The sequence below is a fragment of the Benincasa hispida genome, chromosome 6 (genome assembly GCF_027475165.1).
Source record: "Benincasa hispida cultivar pf3 chromosome 6, pf3_genome.v1.1, whole genome shotgun sequence".
NCBI classification, from domain to species: domain Eukaryota; kingdom Viridiplantae; phylum Streptophyta; class Magnoliopsida; order Cucurbitales; family Cucurbitaceae; genus Benincasa; species Benincasa hispida.
In genome coordinates, this window is record NC_143483.1 from 9,443,283 (window position 1) to 9,467,128 (window position 23,846).

The window sequence follows — 23,846 nt, forward strand, 5'->3', positions numbered from 1 at the left end:
CTTGGTGATCTACTGAAGATTTGAAAGTCAAATTTGTGGAAATTAGTAAGGATTTGGTGGGAATAAACAAAGGTATACATTTTAGAAATCCTCTTTATGAAAATTTGTTTTTTAACATGCTTTATACTTAAATTAATTGTAATTAAAGTGCTTAATGATTCTGTAAGCTTTCGCATTTTGTATGTTTACTCCATCACATACTAATGCCCAACCAATTTTCGTTCATTAATCAGCCTCAACATCCTCCATCACCATTTCTGAATGTTATCTAATCACTTACTATTAAAATTTCAGACAACAATTACCTTCTCTGGAAAAATCAACTCCTCAATCTCATTATCGGCCATGGCCTTGAATGCTTCATTGACGACACTTTTCCTTCACCCCCTAAATATTTAGATCCTCAGTAAACTCAGGTGAATCCTTGTTTTTCTTTTTGGCAAAAATGTAATAGAACTATAATGAATTGGTTTTATTCTTCTTTCAATGAGGATAAAATGAGAGAAATAGTTGGTTTCGACATTGCTTTTGAAATTTGGGAGTCTCTCCATACAGTGTATGAGTCTTTTTCTACCACTAGGATTATGTGTTTGCGATCTCGTTCCACAAAATTTAGAAAGATGAGCTCTTTGTTTCGCAATAACTCTCTCAAATAAAAGATATGGCAGAAAAATTCTCGGCCATTGGAGAACCTCTCTCCTATCGTGATCATTTTGGGCTACATCCTTGAAAGGCTGGGTATCGAGTATAATCCTTTCATTACTTCTATCCATAATCATAATGACAAACCATCCATTGTAGATGTTCGTAGTCTCTTGTCGGCTTATGAAGCTCGTTTGGAAGAACAGACATCTATTGATCAGCTAAATTTGATTCAAGCAAATATTACAAACATGTCTCACTCAAATAATTCTCGCCGCCCAAAATGGCCTCCAATGGGTAAGTCATCTTCCATATCTAATATGTAAATGTCTAGCGTTATGCCTTTTAATAATGCTACTCCTACTAAACCTGGTGTTTTTGGGCTCCCTCCTCCTCGCCTATTTTATTCTTCTCCTCATCCTCAATGGCCTCAGCTTAATCATTTATATAAATCTCAATATCATATCTGTTCAAAAGTTGGGCACACAACCCTCACCTTCTATCAACTTTATAACCTCTCATTTCGAGCCTCTTTATCGACCCCTTGTGCTCACTTCACTCAACTCAATTCCCCAGTCCCTTCGTCTGCCTCATATCCTAACTAGTGCTCCTCAGTTAGATATTCAATATCCACCCCAACCTATACATCCTGATGAAGGCTGATTTCTTGACTCTGGTGCCACTCATCATATGACTCTTGACATGAATACTATGCAGCAAGCCTCTCCTTACTATGGTGCTAAGCAAGTTGTTATTGAAAATAGTATGTCTCTTCCTATAACTTATGTTGGCACTATTTTTATGTCCTTTGTCATACCAAATTGGTCTATCTCATTGCATTTGTTCTCTATGCTCCTTCTTTATCCCAGAATCTCATTAGTATTGCCCGCCTATGTTATGATAATCATGCCTTTGTCGAATTTTTTCATGATTATTTCCTTTTGAAGGATCTTTAATCTAAGAGAACCCTCCTCCAGACCAAGCTTGCTAGTAGGCTTTACAAGTTGTCCCTGCCTTCTAATAAGCCATATGATGTTCATCTTCCCAATTCTCCTGTGGCTCTTCTTTCAACAGTCCATGACTTATCTCCGTGGCATTACCGGCTTGGTCATCCTGCCTTTTATATTGTCAAAATGGTTTTATCTTAATGTCATTTCAATTTCTCATACAAAAACTTCAATCATTTTTGTAATTCTTGTCAAATGGCCGAGAACCATCATTTGCCTTTTGATAATTCCTCCTCTCTAGTTCACTCTCCTTTTAAACTTGTCTAGTCAGATGTTTGGGGACCTTCCCTCCTTTAGCAATAAATGGTGCTCGTTACTTTGTTCTGTTTATTGATGCATATTCTAGATTCACATGGCACTAGAAGAAATTCGGGCTTTAATGTCGGTTTTAAACCGACATTAAAGATAGTGTTATTAAAGCCCTTTAATGTCGGTTGCCTTTAATGTCGGTTTTAAACCGACATTAAAGGGCTTCAATAACATAACCTTCAATGTCGGTTGCAACCGACATTAAAGACCTTCAGGGAAATTTCCAACAGACATTAAAGACCTTCAGTGAAATTTTCAATCGACATTAAAGGTCAACCGACATTAAAGCCTTTTTTTTTTAATTTTTAACCAACATTGAAGCCCAAATCTGTCCTTTTTTTTTTTTTAAAATTTCGTTGTCGAATCCGTTTTTTTGGTCAAAAAGTATAACATGACACATCATCATTGAACGTTGTGGCTATGACATATTATTCATATATGGATTGTAAATCTATTACATTTAATCCACAAATTCTGCTATAAATATATAATTTAATAGGTCGTACAATAATTCAGGCCTTAAAAACACAAATTACAAGTAATACAAACATTATGGTTTTACATACATTATGAGATTACTGCCTCTCTCCACTTGGTAAGTATGGATCCCTTCATAATTCTTCTTGAACCAACCCATTAGCTTTAGCAGTGTCTGGTTATAGGCATCGTCTGACCACTATTGTTCAAAGGATCATAAATAAAAAAGGTTTAAGACAAAGGATTGAAAGTGAAAATGTGATAAGAGTTCATATTTAACTAACCGTGTTTATTGGGAATGTGCATAAATGGTACATTCAAGGGAAAATTCTTGTAGTGAATGTGTTGGATCTAAAGTTCCCCAAGAAAAAGCATAAAGAGGTTGCGATACCAAATATTTACTCCTTTGTTGCATCTGCAAAACAAGAAAACTCAATAGTTGAATAAATAAGAGAATCTTCTTTTTCAAGATCTTGATGAAGAGAAGCTTGGTTACCTAGATATGAGATACGAAGACGATGAAAAATTTTCGGCAGCATAACGATGCTACCACAACAAAACCCAAAATTTACCTAAAACCTGTTCAAAGAAACACACTCCCAAAAATATTTCACAACCACTTGTTCTCAACAGAACTATCAGAATTCCGAAAAAAATGAATATTCAAGAACACATACATCAATAAGCAAATTTAGCTCAGAATGTACTTCTTCAAACCTTAAAAGTTGTCACAAAGGCTACCATAGTGCATGAATAACCCATAAACTACCATAGTGCGACCTACAAACTCGAGCACCTTGAATCAAATCTAACCTACAAATAAATAATACCCATGAGTCGTAAACTACAAACCTCCCAATGAGGATTGCACCCGTCCCATTCCTGTTTTCCAATGGAGTTCATAATTTCAGCTAACATGAGCTATAAGGCAAGGGGGTTACACACAGAACTGTTGTCTAGTCAAGTAGCCCAACTTGCAAGTAAATGAATGTCCAGACAAGACAACACACATTAAAAATTCCCTAGGTTCCACAATTAGTTTCTTCAACTTGCTTGCTTCTGAAATCATAATGCTCTAATATATCTTATTTTGATGATTTTTCGTACTAATTATCAAAACTTTATACACACAACTCTTTGGGGTTAATTTTGAAATCTTGAATAATTATGATTTACCATCTTGAAAAATAGAAAAGGTGATAAGATTTCAAGTAACAACAGAGGATAATGCTACTATTGTTATTCTATATTAAGAATAAACCAAATTTAATGTTATTCCACGTTAAACATATACCAAGTTAATTTTATGAAACTTCTTAAAGGCAATAGAATAGAATACCTTCTTCTGTAGTTGGATTTGTGCTCCCCCACCAGATGGCCTCCTTGATCCGAGGAGGTGCAAATGCTGGACCTTGAAGAAATGATGAATTATGTCCTAGAGGAACTCCAAGAAGAGAAGCTGATGCTATAGCACCTCCTAAAGCACGCACAAGCTCACCCTAGGAGAACAAGTCCAGAAGCTTAATAATTAATATTGTAATTGGCTGCTGGCAAACTAAAGTATCAAAACAAAATATTGAGTTTTTGTTTTTAATCCAGACTAATGTAGGACCAATCTTGGAGTTTTCTTGAATCTAATCTTTATTGAATAATACCTCAAATACAACCTAAGGACCCTATAAATAGGGTAGAAACCACAACAAAACTATAGTGTTACCTAGATATGAGATACGAAGACGATGGAAAATTTTCGGTAGCATAACGATGCTACCACAACAAAACAAAAAATTTACCTTGAACCTGTTCAAATAAACACACTCCCAAAAATATTTCACAGCCACTTGTTCTCAACAGAACTATCAGAATTCCCAAAAAATGAATATTCAAGAACACATACATCAATAAGCAAATTTAGCTCACGATGTACTTCAAATCTCAAAAGTTGTCACAAAAACTACCATAGTGTATGGATAACCCACAAACTACCATAGGGAAATCCACAAACTCAAGCACCTTGAATCAAATTTAAACTACAAATAAATAGTACCCATGAGTCATAAACGAGTGTTACATTCTATCCAATATGGTCTAAAGAGAAATAAACACACTATAACTTCTCAAACAGGAATTTTCATATCATTAGAGTCACTTGAAAACACTTAGAAACTGTGCTTAAAACTGCAAGCATTCAAAAATGCACTTACTAGGAACAATTTTCACCTGAATCCCTTGCTGTTGCAAGAAATCCATCTCCTCCCTACCCCTTCCAAACACCTAAAAAACACATAAACAAAAAAGGTTTAAGACAAAGGATTGAAAGTGAAAATGTTGTCATAATTCATATTTAACTAACCGTGTTTATTGGGAATGTGCATAAATGGTACATTCAAGGCAAAATTCTTGTAGTGATACTTGTCGAATAATCAAATAATTTAAATCGAATATTAGAATGATGCTTATCTGAGGGATGGCCATTGCATTGGCTTTTTTCTCAATTTCAACTGCCCAGCTATACACCACCATCCCAACAATAGCAAGAACCATCCCTGATATGTTCTTCAATGTCATCTCTGAATCAAAGAGCAGCCACCCCAACATCAGCATGCATACCGTCTTCATATGGCCTAAAAACTGGAATGATACGGCCGAGAAGCGCCCGATGCACAAATATTGACTGATGTTGTAGAACACAGCTAGGGAGCATGACAGTAATATGAAACACTACAACATTTATTAAGGATAGATTGAACTTCGGAAGTAAAAGCGAAACGAATACAAGATTCGAAAAAGAGAGATAACGGAATAACGACTTATGAATGCACCAAAAGTGTAGTTGTATTTCAGTAAAGATTTGCTAGTAAGGCAATAGTCAATGAACGGACCAACTATTAAAAGGGAAAGTGCTTGTATGGGAGCTGTTTTGCTTAGTAATTCAAAGGAACCTATTGAGTACTTCTTCTGTAATGAACCTATTGAATGTTTAAATCAATACAAAAGATTTGAGCTTGAGGTCTCATAATTAGGTTCTTAGAGTTCAAATGCTGAATTTCAAGTGATTTTGTAGGGACAAAAGAGAATGCTTACAATTTGTTGTAGTGATGTGCATAAAATTGCTACCAAGACACAAAGAAAGCCTTTGGCATTAACTTTGACATTAGTCACCGTACAGACTCCAACACCAAAAACGACCATAGTAACGACCATCTTCACTTCCCATGAGTATTGTTTTCCATGAAGAATCCACTCCAGTACACAAACCACTGGTATCATGCTCAGCTTTAATATCTACAAGCATATAAAGTAGTGACAAAGTTCAGTTATCATCGATGACGATGAGTGATGACTTAAGAGTAAGGGGAGCAAGAATTGAACCTGATAGAATCCAACAGAGTTTAACATGAGGCTAAAGTTTATGGCTGCTATCGACGTATTGGCGATAATCGAGAACCAAAGGAGTTCCTAGAAGGGAATAGACTTGGATTCAGAATAGCCAGTGGCATTTGAAATCCAACCAATCAATGCAGTTACATAAAAGTGAAATCCAGTTAAAATTGTAGCTGAAACACAAGAGGGAAAGCCTTGGATCAAAGCAACTAATTGATGAAATGAAAGGGATGCATTATGCATTTTAGTTTTCTCTAAAAAACACACTCATATGGGACAATCATTTTCATAAGCATCATTCATAATTTATTAAGAAGTTTGATTAAAGTTGTTTTGCAATTTATTGAGAAGTTTGATTAAAGTTGTTTCGCTCAGTCAACGGGGGATCGGTAGCTGGCCTCTGGCGCTATTGGCTACCTGAAAATGGAACTTTTCAAGTTCATTTTCTATCATCCAGTTAAATGCTCAGTCAGTTTCCTAAGTCGTTTCCTTTGAAAAGTACAACATTGATGACCGGATCGGAAGACCCACAAGTAGATCAGACAAATAGACGATCGGATCAAAAAACCCACAACTAAATCTATAGATCCAACGTCGGAAACCCACCTCCATGACTAGAATAAGCTGGACGGATGACGAGCTGACCCACCAGAATCTACAGATCCAAGGAGAAGAGAGAACTCCACCACTGACGGAATCTATGGACGATGAACTCCACCACGCCGGTGACAAAGACCAAAACAAGTTGGACCAGAAGATGACCCAAATCTATAGATCGAACCACCGAAAGAACGGCCACAACGATGACCAAACACCGGAAGAATGCCCACGACGTTGACCAACCACCGGAAGAACGCCCACAAAGATAGAGATCCAAGCAACGCCAATGACAACGACGATCGGAGTGATTCGCACAGCCAAGTTAAGAAGAAGAGAGGGTTTGGTAAGAGAGAAGTGAAAGGAGAGAGAAGATTTGATATGAAAGGAAAAAAGATGCAAAGTAAAAGAAAAATAAATGTAGGCCTTTAATGTCGGTTTTAAACCGACATTGTAGCTCATCTTCAATGTCGGTTTAAAACTGACATTCAAGGGAAGTTCTACATGGTTGTATTTACATGGTTGTATTCAAATTTAGAAATTTGGGGTGGAAGTAGTGTCCATAGGCTTAATTTTCAAAAACAAAAACAAAAAACCAATGGTTACCAAACGATGCTTAAATAACTACTTTACATATGTCCTTAATTGTAATGACTCGACCTTTCAAGTATTCTGACATGGGTCGTTACGATGACATACTCATTTTCATTCAAAACATTTTGGCCGTCCTAACAAAAATTCAGTGAAAAGATAAATGACAATTTTAAACTAAACTATATTTTACAAGATGTCGGCCTATTTTAACAATTAAAACATGTGATTAACCTACGTGAGCATGCAGCTTATCTTTGTTATGGATTTTAAATGTCTAACCCAATTTTATAACAACTTAAAAAATTTTAGACATACTAAGCATCCATAACATACATCAAAGGTACTTAACATTTAATATAACATTTATATTAAAGCATATGAAACCATATACATGCATACTATATATTATAACACTTTATAACATACTTTCAATACGTGTAACATGTTTCCTACGGTGGGATTTTAAATCTACATGGCGTACTTTATGCACATACAAGATTTATTTAATTATAACATACATCACATGCATAAATAATTAAACATAAACTATTATGATTTTTGTTTCGGCAATTTTAAGCAAGCAAATACCTAATTATTACATAAAACAACAAAAACGGGCTCTAAGACACTTCTGGATTGCTCGAACCACCTTGAACTGGACCCAAACCTCTCAAACCAAACCTCCAATGCTCAAAACTATTCTAAACCGGGCAAAAACATCGAGTACCATCAAGCATCGAGTATGCACTCAATCACCATCATTCATCAAGTATTTCACTAAATACCATCAAGTATGAGCATCGAGTAACATCGAGTATGGTATCATGCATCGAGTATTTCACAAAATACCATCAAGTTTCTCAGCGAGTATGGCATTGTGCATCGAGTTTTGGAGCATCGAGCATCGAGTATTGGGAAGTGGCTGAAAGTCTGGTTCCTGTTGCTCGACCTTCTTCACTACTTTCTTCAATTACAACATAATTAGAACTCTAATGACTTCAACGAATTACAGACACTTTAAAGCGCATGAAAAAAGAGCCAATTACAAGAATTACAACATAACTGAAGAGAAAACAATGCCAAAACTCAGAAAAACATATCAGTTCATCATTTTCATACAACTTATGAAAAACACCCACCAAGCCAAAGTTAAACCGAATTGAATGCTTAATGATGCTCTGATACCAATTATTGGATTCGAGAAGCAAGCAACGGAAGCAAAACAGGATCATAAAGTATTCTAATTCATTAATTTTGGCTTTAAACTAAGCATGCTCATAAACTAAAAATAGAGTTTCAACACTAACCTTTGAAGTACCTTTGATTCACGATCTTCAGCTGCAATCTCCTTCTTCTTGGATATGAACCACCACAAGGTCTTCCCTCCTATTCTCTTGGTCCTTCAATTGAGTTGTGGGACTCAAAATAAGCTTAAATTGAAGGGAATTGGAGAAGAGGTTACTGGTTTTACATACTGTGAAGAACACCTCTTCAAATACCAATTCTCAGCTTCAGCAACGATTTCTATATCTTCATTCCACTCAAAATTCAAGCTTTGTATTACATGACTTTTCTGCAACTAAAAGCCTTGCATGAATCACATTTCATGCTTGAATTATTGAGCTAAAAAGAAATGGAATTACGTGTGAACTGCTAGTAAGAAAATGGGAAAATCCCACTTGTCTAATTTTTCAAATTTCTTTTTTTATTTTGATTTCCAAAATCAAAAAACCATTTTAATCCAAAAATGAAATTTTACAAAATTTTAATTAACTTTATTAATTTAATATCAAATATTAAATTAATTTTTCACCAATTCCATTACCATGAATCTTTATTCATGAATTTAATATTTAAATCATATTTAAATATATTAATCGATTCTTCAATTAAGTTTAATTTCAAAATTAAACGTGTAATTATATCATATATAATTACTAATTCTCTTTTTTTCTAATTTGAACATTTCAAATCAACTTATCAAGCTACTCTAAAGCAAATCCGTTTGTGAATTAGTAAAGGGACCTAGTGAACCTACAGATCATGAGCTTCAACGATCCGAGATTAATTGGCTAAACTCTTTGCACCGAATTAACCCCATTCGTTAACTGCTGAGTCACTCCACTAAAGTCCGTAGTTGCACTCCTCTCACTGTAGATATATTGTGTCCTCTCGATATGACCATAATTAGTAAGTTAACCCTTCACAGGTTATTCGTAATAACGGCTAGGTCAAAAGGTTATTTTACCCCCCGAGATTACCTCTAGTTCCTTAAGTCCTACTGATCCTCTAATGAACAATTCGTTTGTGATTCGATCATCAAACCGAGTCCCTCTCGGGCCAATGAGAGGGTGGGGCCCCTTGTTCAAGACCCGGAATCAGCACTTAAGGGAACAACCTCTCTACTATCCCTGAAAGCGGGTAAGAGTGAATTCCATCTTGCACCTTATGTCCTCAGCTATCTACCCGATCTTACCCCTGAAATGGGAGGCTTATTGAGCTGGCACTGTTGAGTCAACCCTCAACTATGAAAATCTAAGAATAATCCTGAATAAACAGGAGTTCATAGTTAGCTTAGGATTAAGGTCAAGTTACCTAGTTCATCATTTTAAAATAGTCATTCTTAAACAGTAAACAACGTTATAAAGTAAGAGTGGATTATTTCATGGTCCGATCTTGTATAAACTCATTGCACAAGATGTCCCCATTCCTCATATCATCATATGTATGAAATAGGAACACTTCGTCTATAGCACTTTACAACTCCTTGTAACAACTACAGAGTGGGTTGCATTTGATAGTATTACTAGAATAAGGTACCCAACTTTATTTATATACTATAGACCATTTTGACTATTAACTCGAACTAGATCCACTTTTATGTCTCTACATAAAGTTCAAGTACTCATATAATAGTCATGGATCTTTTTAGTTTATTGGATTTATTTCTAAAATGAAATAAGCAATTTATATATTCAATAACAGCTTTATTGAATTGCATAATGAGTTTATTTTTACAAACCATGACTTTTAGGACATAAAACCCAAAAATTGTGACCTCATTTCGTCCTCTCATTCTCATGTTGCTTCCTTGAGCTGATGGTTTTGCCATAAAACGTTTGCCAGTGCTATCTTTTTGTTGCGCAAAACTTTCACTTCCTTGGCCAAGATTTGAATAGGTTTCTCTTCACAACTCAAGTTCACATTCAATTGCAAAGGCTTATAATCCACAATATAAGATGGATCCACTATGTACATCCTCAAAATGGAAATATGAAAAAACATCGTGAACTGCTAAAAGAGATAGTGGCAAGGCCAGCTAATAAGCTAGGATCGATCCATTCTAGAAACTCAAATGGCCCAATGAACTGAGGGCTCCACTTACCTTTCCTACCAAACCTTGACAACTCCTTCGTAGGTGCCACTTTCAAAAATACTTTATCACCTGCCTCAAACTCTAAATCTTTACTCCTAACATCAACGTAACTCTGCTGCCTACTTTGAGCTGTCAACATTCGGGCTCTAATCTTTGTATCGCCTCATTCGTGGTCTGTACCAACTCCAGACCTAAAAATTTTCATTAACCGACCTCATCCCAATAAACTGAGGACCCGTAGCTCCTCCCATACGAGGCCTCAAATGGCGCCATGCCAATGGTAGTCTAGTAGTTGTTATTATAAATAAACTCCATGAAGTGCAAGTGGGAACCCCAACTCCCTTAAAACTTCAGTGCACATACACGTAACATATCTTCCAAGGTTTAGTTCAAACGCTTAGTTCGACCATCAGTCTATGGGTGAAAAGCTATACTGAAATCCAATCGAGTACCCAATGCTGTCTGAAGACTCTTCCAAAAGATAGATGTAAAACGAGGGTTCCTATCAGACACGATGGACACAGGCACTCCGTGCAATCTCACCACCTTTTTCACATATAACTGCGCTCACCTATTCATTGAATATGTGGACTTTCCTAGAATAAAATGTGCCAGCTTAGTGATTCTGTCCACTATAACGCATATCATCATATAGCCTTTCGTTATCCTTGGCAAACCCACAACGAAATCCATAGACACATTCTTCCACTTCCACTTCCACTTTGGTACACTCAGGGGCTGCAAAAGGCCTACGTAAGTTCTGTCTCGAGGCTTTAACCCATTGGCACACCAAACAGTTGTTGACAAACTCAGAAATTTCCCTTTTCATATCATTCCACTAATAGCATCGTTTCAAGTCTTGAAACATCTTGGTACTTCCAGGATACATCGAAAATGGGAGCTATGGGCCACTGTCAATATTTCATTCTTAAGTGTCCCTGGTACAGGAGACCATGACCTTGGGATATCGAGAACTCACTGTCCCGCCCTAGCTCCACCTAACGAAATCTCTTAACAAGGTAAGAATCATCCTGTTGAGCATCGATAATCCTCCATCTCAAAGTCAATTTTACCGTCAACTATGCCAACTGTGCGGTGACTTCCCCCACAGCTACTGCAATTGCAGCCCACTTAAAATCATTACATAAAGGTATTTGTCTAGTAATCAAAGCTACTAAATGAGTTGTCTTCCTACTGAGAGCATCTGCTACTAAGTTTGCCTTACCAGGATGATATAGCATTTCACAGTCATAGTCTTTCACCAACTCCAACCATCGGAGTTGTCTCATGTTTAGCTCATTCTGAGTGAAAAAGTACTTCAGGCTCTTATGGTCTGTGAAGATCTGTATTTCTCCTCATACAAATAATGTCTCTAAATCTTCAAAGCAAAAACCACAGCTGCTAATTCCAAGTTGTGCGTAGGATAGTTCCGTTCATGGTTCTTCAGCTGGCGGGAGGTATAAGCAACCACCTTACCATGTTGCATAAGCACACATCTTAGCTCTTTCTTTAAGGCATCACTGTAAATCATAAAACTACCTGATCCATCTGGCACTATAAAAACTTGACAGTAACAAGTTTTTACTTAAGGTCCTGAAAGCTCTCCTCACAAGATTTACTCCAAACAAAGGGGTTGGGTCAAAGGTCTAGCTATGTGAGAAAAGTATTTAACAAACTGTTGGTAATAACCAACTAACCCCAGAAAACTATGCACCTCATTAATTGTAGTAGGCCGAGACCAGCCAGTAACTGCTTCAATCTTTGCTGGATCCACAGAAACTCCATCTATATATACCACATGCCCTAGAAAAGTCACCTGCTTCAATCAAAACTCACATTTGGAAAACTTAGCATATAGCTTGTTCGACTTTAGGGTATCGAAGACTTTACGTAGGTGCTCCTCGTTCACTGCCTCTGTCTTGGAATAAACCAAGATATCATCAATAAAGACTATAACAAAAGTGTCTAAGAACTTTTTGAACACTCTATTAATCATATCCATGAATATTTCAGGACCATTTGTCAGTCCAAATGACATTACAATAACTCTTAATGTCCATACCTAGAACGAAACGCGATTTTGGGAATATCACTATCTTTAATCTTGAGCTGGTGATATCTTGAACATATATCGATCTTAAAAAAACAGTGGCCCGCTGCAACTGATCAAACAATTCAACAATTCTAGGGAGAGGATACTTGTTCTTAAAAATCAGTTTGTTCAATTCCCTGTAATCTATACATAAATGTAACGTGCCATCCTTCTTCTTTATAAACAACATTGATGCACCCCATGGAGACACGCTCGGTCGTATGAACCCTTTATCAAGCAATTCTTGCAATTGGATCTTAATTTCTTTCAATTCGGTTGGAGTCATTCTGTACGGAGCTTTAGATATAGGAATGGTATCTGGCTCAAATTTGATGGCAAAATCAATCTCCCTGGGTGATGGCAAACATGGAAGTTCCTCTAGAAACACATCAAGGTATTCTCTCACAATTGGTTCTAAGGTTAAGGCAACCTCAGTTCTTTGGTGTTAACTACATGAACTAAGATACTCCAGGTATCTTGGTTAAGCAACTTCTTGGCCTTCACAACTGAAAGTACCTTAAGCAAGACCACGGTCCCAGCCCCTTTGAACTTAAACCTAGCTTCCATAGAAGGATAATCACCTCCTTAGGGGAACAGTCTATGCTGGCATGGTTGGCAGCCAACCAATCCATGTCTAGTATCACATCAAAGTCACACATATCCAACACTATTAAATTTACATCTAGGGTACGGTTCGTTATTTCTAATTGACATACTTTTATCCTTTCATTTATTATCATAATTTCTCCAGATGGAGAAGAAACTGATAAGACATAATTCAAAGGCCCTAGAGCTAACATGGCATGCTTTACAAATAATGATGATATGAAAGAATGGGATGATCTAGACTCAAATAATACCAAGGCATAATGTCCCTAGAGCTAACATGGCATGCTTCACAATGGCTGGTGGCATAAACATGACTGTGCAATTGTTGTTGTCTATTTGCAGTGTGTTGAGTGTTCAGTGGCAGGTTATGACCACATCCAATAGGAACACCAGGGCATCTGTCTGCCACATGCTCCTCTTCTTTGCATTTAAAACATACTCTCATGCCAACTAGACAACGCCCCACATGGGACTTCTCGCATGATCTACATATAGGATTATCTTTCAAAGCTACTCCCGTCTCAGGGTTTCGCTGTCAATACTGTCGTAATGGTCCAAACATTTCTGATCCTTTTTGGGGGCTCAAGAGCCTTCTGCTCTGCATTTCTCTTCTTTCCTAATGAGGGTCTCAACCCTTGGGGTCTTAGGCGTTCCCCCCTTCTCCAGGGATCCATCTTTACCGAAAAATAAAGTTCCTCTACATGAGTAGCCGACTTGAATGCCCACATAAAACCACATATCTCACTTGTTAGGCTCTGGACAAACCTTTCAACCCACTCTACCTCCGTGGCAAAAACATTATGGAACAAAATAAGACAACCTATCAAACATCTTATCATAATCTTCGACCGACATTTAACCTTGCTTCAGATCTAAGACCTCTCACTCTTTAGCATTCCTTAGACTAGCAGAGAAGTACTTTAGATAAAACTGTTCTTTGAACTGCTCCTAAGTTATTGCTCCAGCTTTAGCATCAATCATCCTTTCATCAGACTGCCACTAGATGGCAGCATTATCTGTGAAGGAACCTTTAGTTAGGGATGCTTGAGTAGAAGCGAATCATCCCAATTTTCCAACAATATACAAATTTCAGAATTTTACAGACAAGAAGAAAAAATTATACATTTAATTCAGAATTACAGCATGCTCGAAATTAAAAACACAAGAATAAATTTGGATTCAAAACTCTTACCTTTGAAGACTGGTTCTTCAATTGATTCCCTTGAAAAAACGAACACCACCACAAAAATTTCCTCTTTATTCTCAAGGATGAGAACTCAGGAGTTTGTGGGCTCTGATTATTTTGGTTGAGGGTGTTTGATGGAGAAAAGAGGAGGAAGATGATGGGATTTCTCACAAAACGTTTCTTTGTCTAGAGAGAATATCTCTATTTTTAATTTTCACACATTGCACATAATGGGGAACACTCCCCCCCCACACGTTTGAGAGAATAAAAGAAGAAGAGGGAGTTGAAAAATAGTATATATATATATATTATTTTTAATAAAATATTTAGTATATATATATAGTTTTTCTATTGTATCAAATACAATATAACTTATAGTATCATTACTCTCTTACCAATGGCTTTTAATATAAATCTCATTTATATTCAATTTAATTATATGAATCCAATTCATATAATTAATATTTGAATCGTATTCAAATACTTGTTTCCTATCAAATATACTTTGTATATTATAATGTATCAAGTACATTATAATAATTATATCATATATAATTAAAATTACATTAATCATATCACATATAATTCATTTCCTAAATAAATTTGAACAAATCAAATTAATTCAAAAATTGATTCTCATTTATCCCCATTGAGCTGTCGAGGGGATCTCATGGACCTATGGCTTAAAGCTCCAACGGTCTGTGAATAATTAATTAAATTATTCATTATCCATTAACTGTCGGGCACTCCACTAAAGACCGGCAGCTGCCATGACCCTTCACAAATTGCTCGTAAGTACAGCTAGGCCAAAATTACAGTTTTGTCCCTGTAGTTACATTTATCTCCTTAGGTACCACTGGTCCTTTTAATGAACAATAAATCATAGTCCAGCTATGATCAAACCTCTCTCAAGCCAGGAGAGTGTGACACCACATTGTTTAAGCTCGAAATTCAGTCATTAAGGGAGTAATTTATCTACTTACCACGACGTTGGAGAAGAAGTGAATTCCTTCTTGTGTAGTTGTGTTCCTAGCTCCCCAATCAGACGAATCCCTAAAATGGTAGACTTGTTAAGTCGGCGATCTGGCCACTCTCACCCATACAAATCAAAGGACCGCCTTCATAGGCAGGAGTTTGCAACTCACTCAGGATTCAAGTCATGTTACCTAAGGTTATCATAGTGAAATGTAAGTCTCAATTATGAACGACGCTATATAATGAGATTAGACACTTCGTCGTCCAGTCTTATACAAACTTCTTTGTATAGAATACCCCCACTCACATGTCTTATATGAATGATATGGATCATATCATTTGTAGCACTTTACAACAATTGTAACATCTACAAAGTGGGTCATACTCGTAGTGTCACCAGGATAAGGTATCCAACCTTATCCATCTACTATAGACCATTTAGGCTATCACGTAAACATCAACTTGTATGTCTCTACATAATGTTTAAGCTACTAGATAACCTAGGATGTTAGTTTATTAGTTTGTGGTTAATGCAACTAAAAATGAAATAAAACATCATATATTTTATTATATAAATAAAATGTTTGTACATTACGATTACAAACTATAGAACCCTACGAGATTTAGGGTATCAACCCCAAAAATCTCCCACTTGACCTAAAGCTAGTAGGGTGTACAATATATAATTCAAACTAATATACAAAGTACACAAACAATAAATTAGGGCATAACACGCCTAGTACAAATCTCTCACTTGTCCTAGTCTAAACGTGACCTGTCCCATAGACCCATACTCTGTAGATGACCCTCAAATACCTTAGCCATGAGGACCTTTGTAAATGAATCAACAACGTTGTACTTCGAAGCTATCTGTGTGACAATCACGTCCCCTTAATGCACAATCTCTCGGATGAGATGATACTTTCGCTCTATATGCTTTCCGCGCTTGTGACTCCTATGCTCTTAGGAATTAGCCACAACACCACTATTATAACAATAAAGTGCGATGGGTTTTGACATGTCTGAAACAACTTCCAGATCAATCAAGAATTTCCTGAGCCAAATAGTTTTCTTAGCAGCTTCACAAGCCGTTACATACTCAGCTTCCATGATGGAGTTCGTAATGCACCTTTACTTAAGGCTCCTCCAGATTACTGCTCCTTTGTTAAGAGTGAACACTGATCCTGATGTGGATTTTCTAGAATCCTTACCAGTTTCGAAATCATAGTCCATGTATCCTACAAGGATTGGATCCTTAGAACTATACACGAGCATGTAGTCTCTCGTTCTCCTTAAATATTTGAGGATATTTTTAATGGCGGTCCAGTGATCATATCCTGGATTAGACTGATATCTACTAACTATCCCCACTGCATGAAGATATTAGGTCTAGTACACAACATCACATACATTAGGTTACCAACAGCCGATGCATAGGGGATCCGTCTCATTTCCTCAACCTCTTGAAGTGTCTTAGGACATTATTCCTTAGACAATATAACTCCAGAAAGGTAGTAAACCTCTCTTGGAGTTCTACATTAAATATTTGATAAGTATTTTGTCAATGTACGATGCTTAAGACAGAGCTAGCGTGTTGTTCTTTCGATCTCTAAAGATTTGAATTCTCAAAACAAACTGAGTCTCTCCCAAATCTTTCATTTGGAATTGGGATGCTAACTAGTTCTTAACTTTAGTCAATAGACCTACAACATCCCAATGAGTAAGATATCGTCTACATACAATACTAGGAAAGCTATTGGACTGTAGATGATCCTCTTGTATACACAAGGTGTTGGGATTGGTGTCCTAATTCTTCCTGAGTCTCGTAGTTCGTAAACACCTCTATAAACTCATTTTTATTAAAAAATAAGTGTTATTTTATTTACATTTACTCATATCCAATAAACTAAGATCTGTGGTTATTTCATGTAACTTAAGCATGTATGTGAGACATACAAGTGGATCGTGCCTTAAGTAATAACCTAAATGGTCTGTAGTATAAGGATAAAGAAGGGATACTTTATCCTGGTGACACTACGGATATGGCCCGCTTTGTAGAGAGTTACAAGTATTGTAACGTGCTACAAATGGTCTGAGCCTGACCATTCATGTGAAGATATGTGAGCGAGAGTGTCCTATACAAAGAGTTTGTATAAGATCGGACAACGAGATGATTAGTCTCTTTATATAATGTCGTTGATAATTGTGACTTACATTTCACTAAAATGATCATAGGTGACATAAGCTTAATCCTGAGTGTTTTGGGAACTCCTGCCTATGAGGGTGGTTCTTTAATTAGTATGGGTGAGAGTGGTCAGATTGCCAACTCAACAAGCCTACCTTTTTGGAGATTTTTTCGAATTGGAGAGCTAGGAACTCAGTTACACAAGATGGAATCCACTCTTTCCCCGAAGCAGGGGTAAGTAGATAAATTTCTCCCTTAAGGGCTGATTCCAGGTCTTGAACATAGTAGGACTATGACTTATTGTTCATTAGAGGAATCAGTGGTACTTAAAGAGTTAGATATAACTACAAGGGAAAAATGGTAAATTGGACCAACTGAACTTACAAGTGATTTGTGAAGGATTATCGCACTGTTGATTGGTTAATATAGACACAGAACTATATCTGTAGTGAGAAGAGTGCAGCTGTCGTTCTTTAGTAGAGTGTCCGATAGTTAACGGATGGTGGATTTCGTGACTAAAGAATTTAGTCAGTTATCATATATAATCGAACTCCCTCTTGTCATTTTGAACATTTCAAACTGACTCAAAAACTGATTCTCAACTTGTATCCAAGCTACCAAGTGGACCTTATGGACCTATGGCTCGAAGCTCCAATGATACATGAATAGTTGACTAAACTCTTTAGCCACGAGATCCACTATTCATTAACTGCCAGACATTCCACTAAAGACCGACAGCTAAACTCTTCTTGCCACAGATATATTTCTGTTCCATCGGATATAACTAATCATGAGTACGATAACCCTTCACAGATGCTCGTAAGTATAGTTAGGCCAATTAACCATTTTTCCCCTGTAGTTACATCTCACTCTTTAAGTACCACTGATCCCTCTAATGAACAATACAACATAGTCCAACTATTGCGAACACCTTTCGGGCCATGAGAAGGTGTGTGGCTACATCATTCAAGCCCTATGATCAGCTCTTAAGGGAGCAATCTATCTACTTACCTTTGCTTCGGGGAAGGAGTGAATTTCATCTTGTGTAGCTGAGTTCCTAGCTCCCAAATTAGACGAATCCCCAAAGTGGTAGTTTTAAGTTGGCAAACTGGCCACTCGCACCCTTGCAAATCAAAGGACCGCCCTCAATGGTAGGAGTTCCCAACTCACTCAGGATTAAGGTCATATTACCTATGGCCATCCTAGTGAAGTAAGGTCTCTTTCATGAACGGCATTATATAACGAGATGTTAACACTTCGTGGTCAGGTTTTATACAATCTCTTTGTATAGGACTCCCCCGCTTGCATGTCCCCACACGATTGATCAAGATCAGACCATCTGTGACAAGTCACAACATTTGTAACCATTCCACAAAGCGGGTTGCATCCGTAGCGTTACCAGGATAAGGTTTCCCTCTTATATTCATATACCACAAACCATTTTGGTTATCACTTAAGACATGATCCACTTGTATGTCGTCACATACATGCTTAAGTTACATAAAGAAAATCAGGGATTTTAGTTTATTGGTTTGTGGTAAGACAAATAAAACATCCAAATGTGCAAAGTCAAGCAGTGAAGAAAATAACATATATTATACATCACAAGCATTCATACAAACTGTTTACAATTAACGGATGGTGGATTTTGTGATTAAAGAGTTTAGTCAGTTATTCACGTACCGTTGGACCTTCAAGCTACAGGTCCATAATGTCCCCTTGGTAGCTCAATGGATTCAAGTTAAGAATTAGTTTTTGGGTTAGTTTGAAGTGTTCAAATTAACAAGAAGGAGTTTGATTATATATAATATAATTAAATTGGTTCAATTATATGTGATATAATTTATTTGATGTATAAGATACATTAATTGGAGGAATTTTATATAAATATGATTTATATTAAATAAAGGAGAAAAAGAACTATGGTTTAAATATTACGTATGATGTGATATTAAAAATATAGGTTATAAATATAATATGATAAATTAGTTTTTATATTTATTTATAATTAAACAATTATATGATAATTATGGTTAGTTATTTTCTCTATTAACCTGAAGGTGGGAGGTTATTTTCTGTTTTAAATAATTGAAGGATAAAATGAAAAATGTTTTCATTTTGTTGAGAGATCGCTTCATTTAGTAAATTACTAATCGTTTACTCACGAGAGGCTAAATGACAGCAAGAGATTTAAATGATTGTGTGCTAGCGAGATTTACTAAACGATCATGTAAACTATCTAGCGATATTTAATAAATGATCGTGTGCTAGCATGATTTACTAAACAATTGTGTAAACGATCAAGCATTCTCAGTCTATGCGATAGACAAAACCTTTCTCCCACTTGCTTGATCATGTAGTTCGATCGTTTTTCCTCCTTCCCTCTACCAAACTCACACAGAGCCCACACTTCCTATATTCTCACTCCGGGGATACCAAGGTTGTCGAGTGGTTGTGTTAAAGGGTTCTTATTCGAGGAGCAGATTGTTCGTGTTCTGAGCGATAGTGGGAGATTGGCTAGACGATTGTAGCGACAACGAGAGGTTGTTGTTCAATTATTCACGAGAGCAAGAGATTTATAGAAGAAAAGTTCTTCAAATGTATGTCTCTCATTCCTTTTGTATTTGATTAAGAAAGTATGCTGTAATTTTGTGTAACATTCATAATTGTTCTTGTATATTTGTGAATACATTTAATTCTTTCACAATGGGCTTCGAAAGATCTTCCTTCCGCTCACTGGTTCTCTTGAATTAGAGTTCCTTACTTGTAAGACAATGGATCCTCAACATCTTCGTCAGCTACCATAGCTAGGATTTATGTTAAACCGATGTAATGAACATGTTGATTTGCAACCCTCCTGCTGCATCGAGGCTCTCTCAACACTTGAGGTAGATTTGACCTACTAGATGATCCAACTTCAACAACTCTTGTTGAGGTGTTGGGTTCTTCAACAACTCTTATTGAAGGTTCAGTAAATTCCGAAAGTTCATTTAACACAACCTTACTACAGGGCTTGTACTCCCTTATGTGGTATTCTTCTAGAAAAGTAATGTTTGTCGACACAGACACTTTATTTTCCTTAGGGTCAAAGAAGTAACCACCTCTCATTCCTTTGGAGTAGCCTATAAATAGACATAGTTTTAAATGAGGTTCCAGTTTCTTGGGATTTGCCTCAAGCACATGTGTTGGGCAACCCCATATTCTGAAATGACATAAGCTAGCTTTACGACCATTTCATACCAAAGGTGTTCTCGTAGCAATTTTGAATGGAACACAGTTCAAAATATATATTGTAATCTGTATTACAAAACCCCAAAACGAATCAGGTAAGGAAGTGTAATTTATCATAGACCGAACATGTCCAATAAGGTTCGATTTCTCCTTTCTGATACACCATTTTGCTGAGGTGTACTAGGTGCTGAGAGTTAGGATATAATTCTATGCTCTATCAAATAGTTCAGGAATGTTAGATAAAAAAAACTCTTCACCTCAATCAGATTGAAATATCTCAATTATTCTATTTAATGCATTTTCAACTTTTGCCTCGAACTCTTTGAACTTTTCAAAGGATTTAGACTTATGTTGCATTAAATAAACATACTCATATATTGAATAAAGATGATGAAACATTCAAACCCTCCTCTTTCTTTTACATTCATCAGACTACATATGTCTGAATGTAGTAGCTTTAAGAGTTCTTTGGCCCTATGACCTTTTCCAGTAAAAGGTCTTTTAGTCAATTTGCCTTCAAGGCATGACTCACACTTAGGTAAAGAGTTTTCTTCTAACTCGCTTAGAAGTTCATTCTTCACCAACCTCTCAATCTTATTGAGATTGATGTGTCCTAATCTCATATGTCAAAGTTGGGCATTTTCTTTAGGAGAAATTTTAAGTCTTTTATTTTGAGTTATCACAGTTTTTAACCTTTCAGTGTTATGGAGGGCTTTAGTTGCTAATGTTCTTAGCATATAAAGATTGTTTTCCAGTTCAGTAGAACAAATATTGATACCATTCCTTGAAATAAATACGTTATTTGCAGAGAAATATATACAATAACTTTGTTCTAATAAACACTTTATAGAAATTAAGTTCCTCTTTGAACCAGGAACTACATATACACTTTCTAGTAAAATATATTTATTCTGTAAAGTTAACTGGAGACCTCCCACTGCCACAGCTAAGACAACATACCCAGTTCCAACCCGTATCATCATCTCCCCAGCTTCCAGTTGCCGCTAGGAATTAATTCCCTAAAATGAAGAACAAATGTAGTTAGTGGCGCTTGAATCTATTATCTAGGCATGATCATCATTCTCCACTAAACAAGTTTTCAAAACAAGTAAATTGAATTTACCTTGCTTGGTCTTCTTCTTTTCCGCTAAGTATTCTAATATCCCTTCTGGTTGCAATGGAAATAGATTTCCTTTGCAGTTGGCTTTCTTGCCCTTTTGGGCAGCATCTAGTGGGTTAGCTTTCCCCTTTCCACCTTTCTTCTTCTTCCACTTTTTGGTGCCAGAAGAAGAAGGCACAGACTTTGTCCCAGAGGTCAAACCATGGAACTTCTTAGAGGATGAAGCAACATTTGCTTCACCCTTCTGTTCCTTGGTTTTCATCAAGAACTAGAAGGTCTGTAGCTCGTCAAACAAGGTGGCCAGGTTGTAGTCAATCCTATTCATAATAGCATTGTTACAAAACTATAGAAAACTTTCAGGTAAAGATTTCAGAATGAAGCTAACCTGACTAGTTTCATCGACGACGAAATCATTCATCTCTGCCACGTTGAAGTGGACCATCATGTTGAGAACATGTACTCAAACAGATGCCCCTTCGGCATTGAAGATGTGTTTGAGAGCATCATGTCTGAGCTGTGTGGACGGTTGTCCAAACATTCCCCTCAGGGACTTCATAAACTCACAAGTCGTGAGTATGGACTCATGCTTCTTGGCCAAGACTTTGGAAAGACTTGCCAAGATGTATGCTCGGGCCTTCTCGTTTTTCCGTGTCCATTGCTCGTATGCTTCTCAAACATTTCGAACAACATTTAGAGCTAGAATGGGAGGACAATCCTCCATTAGGAAAAAATAGAGGTCATCGATGATTAGGATTGTGTTGATCGTATTTTTCCAAGATGTGTAATTTCTACCTATTAATTTGTTAGCAGTGAGTAAATTAAGTGTGCGGAAGTCATTTTGAATAAGTTTACTGAAACCATACAAATTATTTATTTTAGTCTATTTGCATTAAACCACTAAGAAAAACCAATCAATTTTAGCAAAAAAATCTAATGTACCCTAAAGGACATCTATTTTGCAATGATGTTTCAGTGAGGTAGGACGACAACCACCGTAGGGTGATCAGGTGCCCCTTCACTGGAATGAGATAATCTCAACTAATAGACAGAACAATTCCTTGTTACTATAACTATCAGCCACTATTGTTTGGTCCAGAAATTGTTAAGCTCGCTTAACATTTCTTGTAAGCATAACCCCTCATTTTAGATTCTAAAGTTCCGCCCTAATGAGCCAACCGTAGGGAAAAATCGATTGGGACATGAAACTAAAGTAATCTTATCCATTTCTAGAGTTTGAATAAAGCGTCATGCATCAATGCCATCCGTAGGGGGACACTCAAGGTGCCACGAGGCCATGCATGAAACTTTACTTCAAACTAATGAGAGAGACCGAGGGATATGTTATCATATGTCCTGTACTCACTTACTGTAAACACTCTCTTCATTCACCTTGTTATTGATCTATACAAACACCATTCGTAGGGGGACACTCAAGGTGCCTCGAGGCCGAGTATAAATCTCATGGTGTGAACTTTTAGGGAGAAACATGAAGAGGAAAAATGAAGTATCATATACCCCATTTTCCTCCCACTCACTATTTTACCTAGAATTAATTAACGTAGGAAAATTTGGCTACTGATTTTAATTAAGTGAATGTTTAATTTTTCCAAAAACAACACTTGCCCTTGGATAGTTAAGAAATTTTGATTACGGTCTATTAAACACTTTAACAAATTTTAATCAAACATTGTCTGCTTGTAACAAATTTATCTAATTCACCATTCTAGGTAAGTTTCCAGGTAGGGGTGTTGCGTTTTCGTCAACTTAAATACCTTAGCCTATATAAAACTAGCCTTAGACAAAAGGTCCCTTGTAGATATATTTGTTACAATATTAATCTTTTAATTAAGAATCAATTTAATCCTATTAAACCGATTAAAAGATTAAACTTAAATTTCTAATCTCATTAGAAAAGTGATCTTAGCTCTATTTGAATCATGTTTTAAAACAATTTTAAAAGATTATTTTAACCTATGGTTTGCATGCAATTCTGAATTATCGATTTTAATTTATAATTTCATTTAGTTATAACCATTATAAAGAAATGAAACAAATTAAAACA

The 23,846-nt window shown here is 36.4% G+C and overlaps 1 pseudogene; it reads right to left on the reverse strand.

The window, feature by feature from the left end:
- Positions 1–3,751: 3,751 nt before the first annotated feature.
- LOC120079087 (UDP-rhamnose/UDP-galactose transporter 3-like) lies at positions 3,752–10,525 on the reverse strand (annotated as a pseudogene).
- Positions 10,526–23,846: the final 13,321 nt, after the last annotated feature.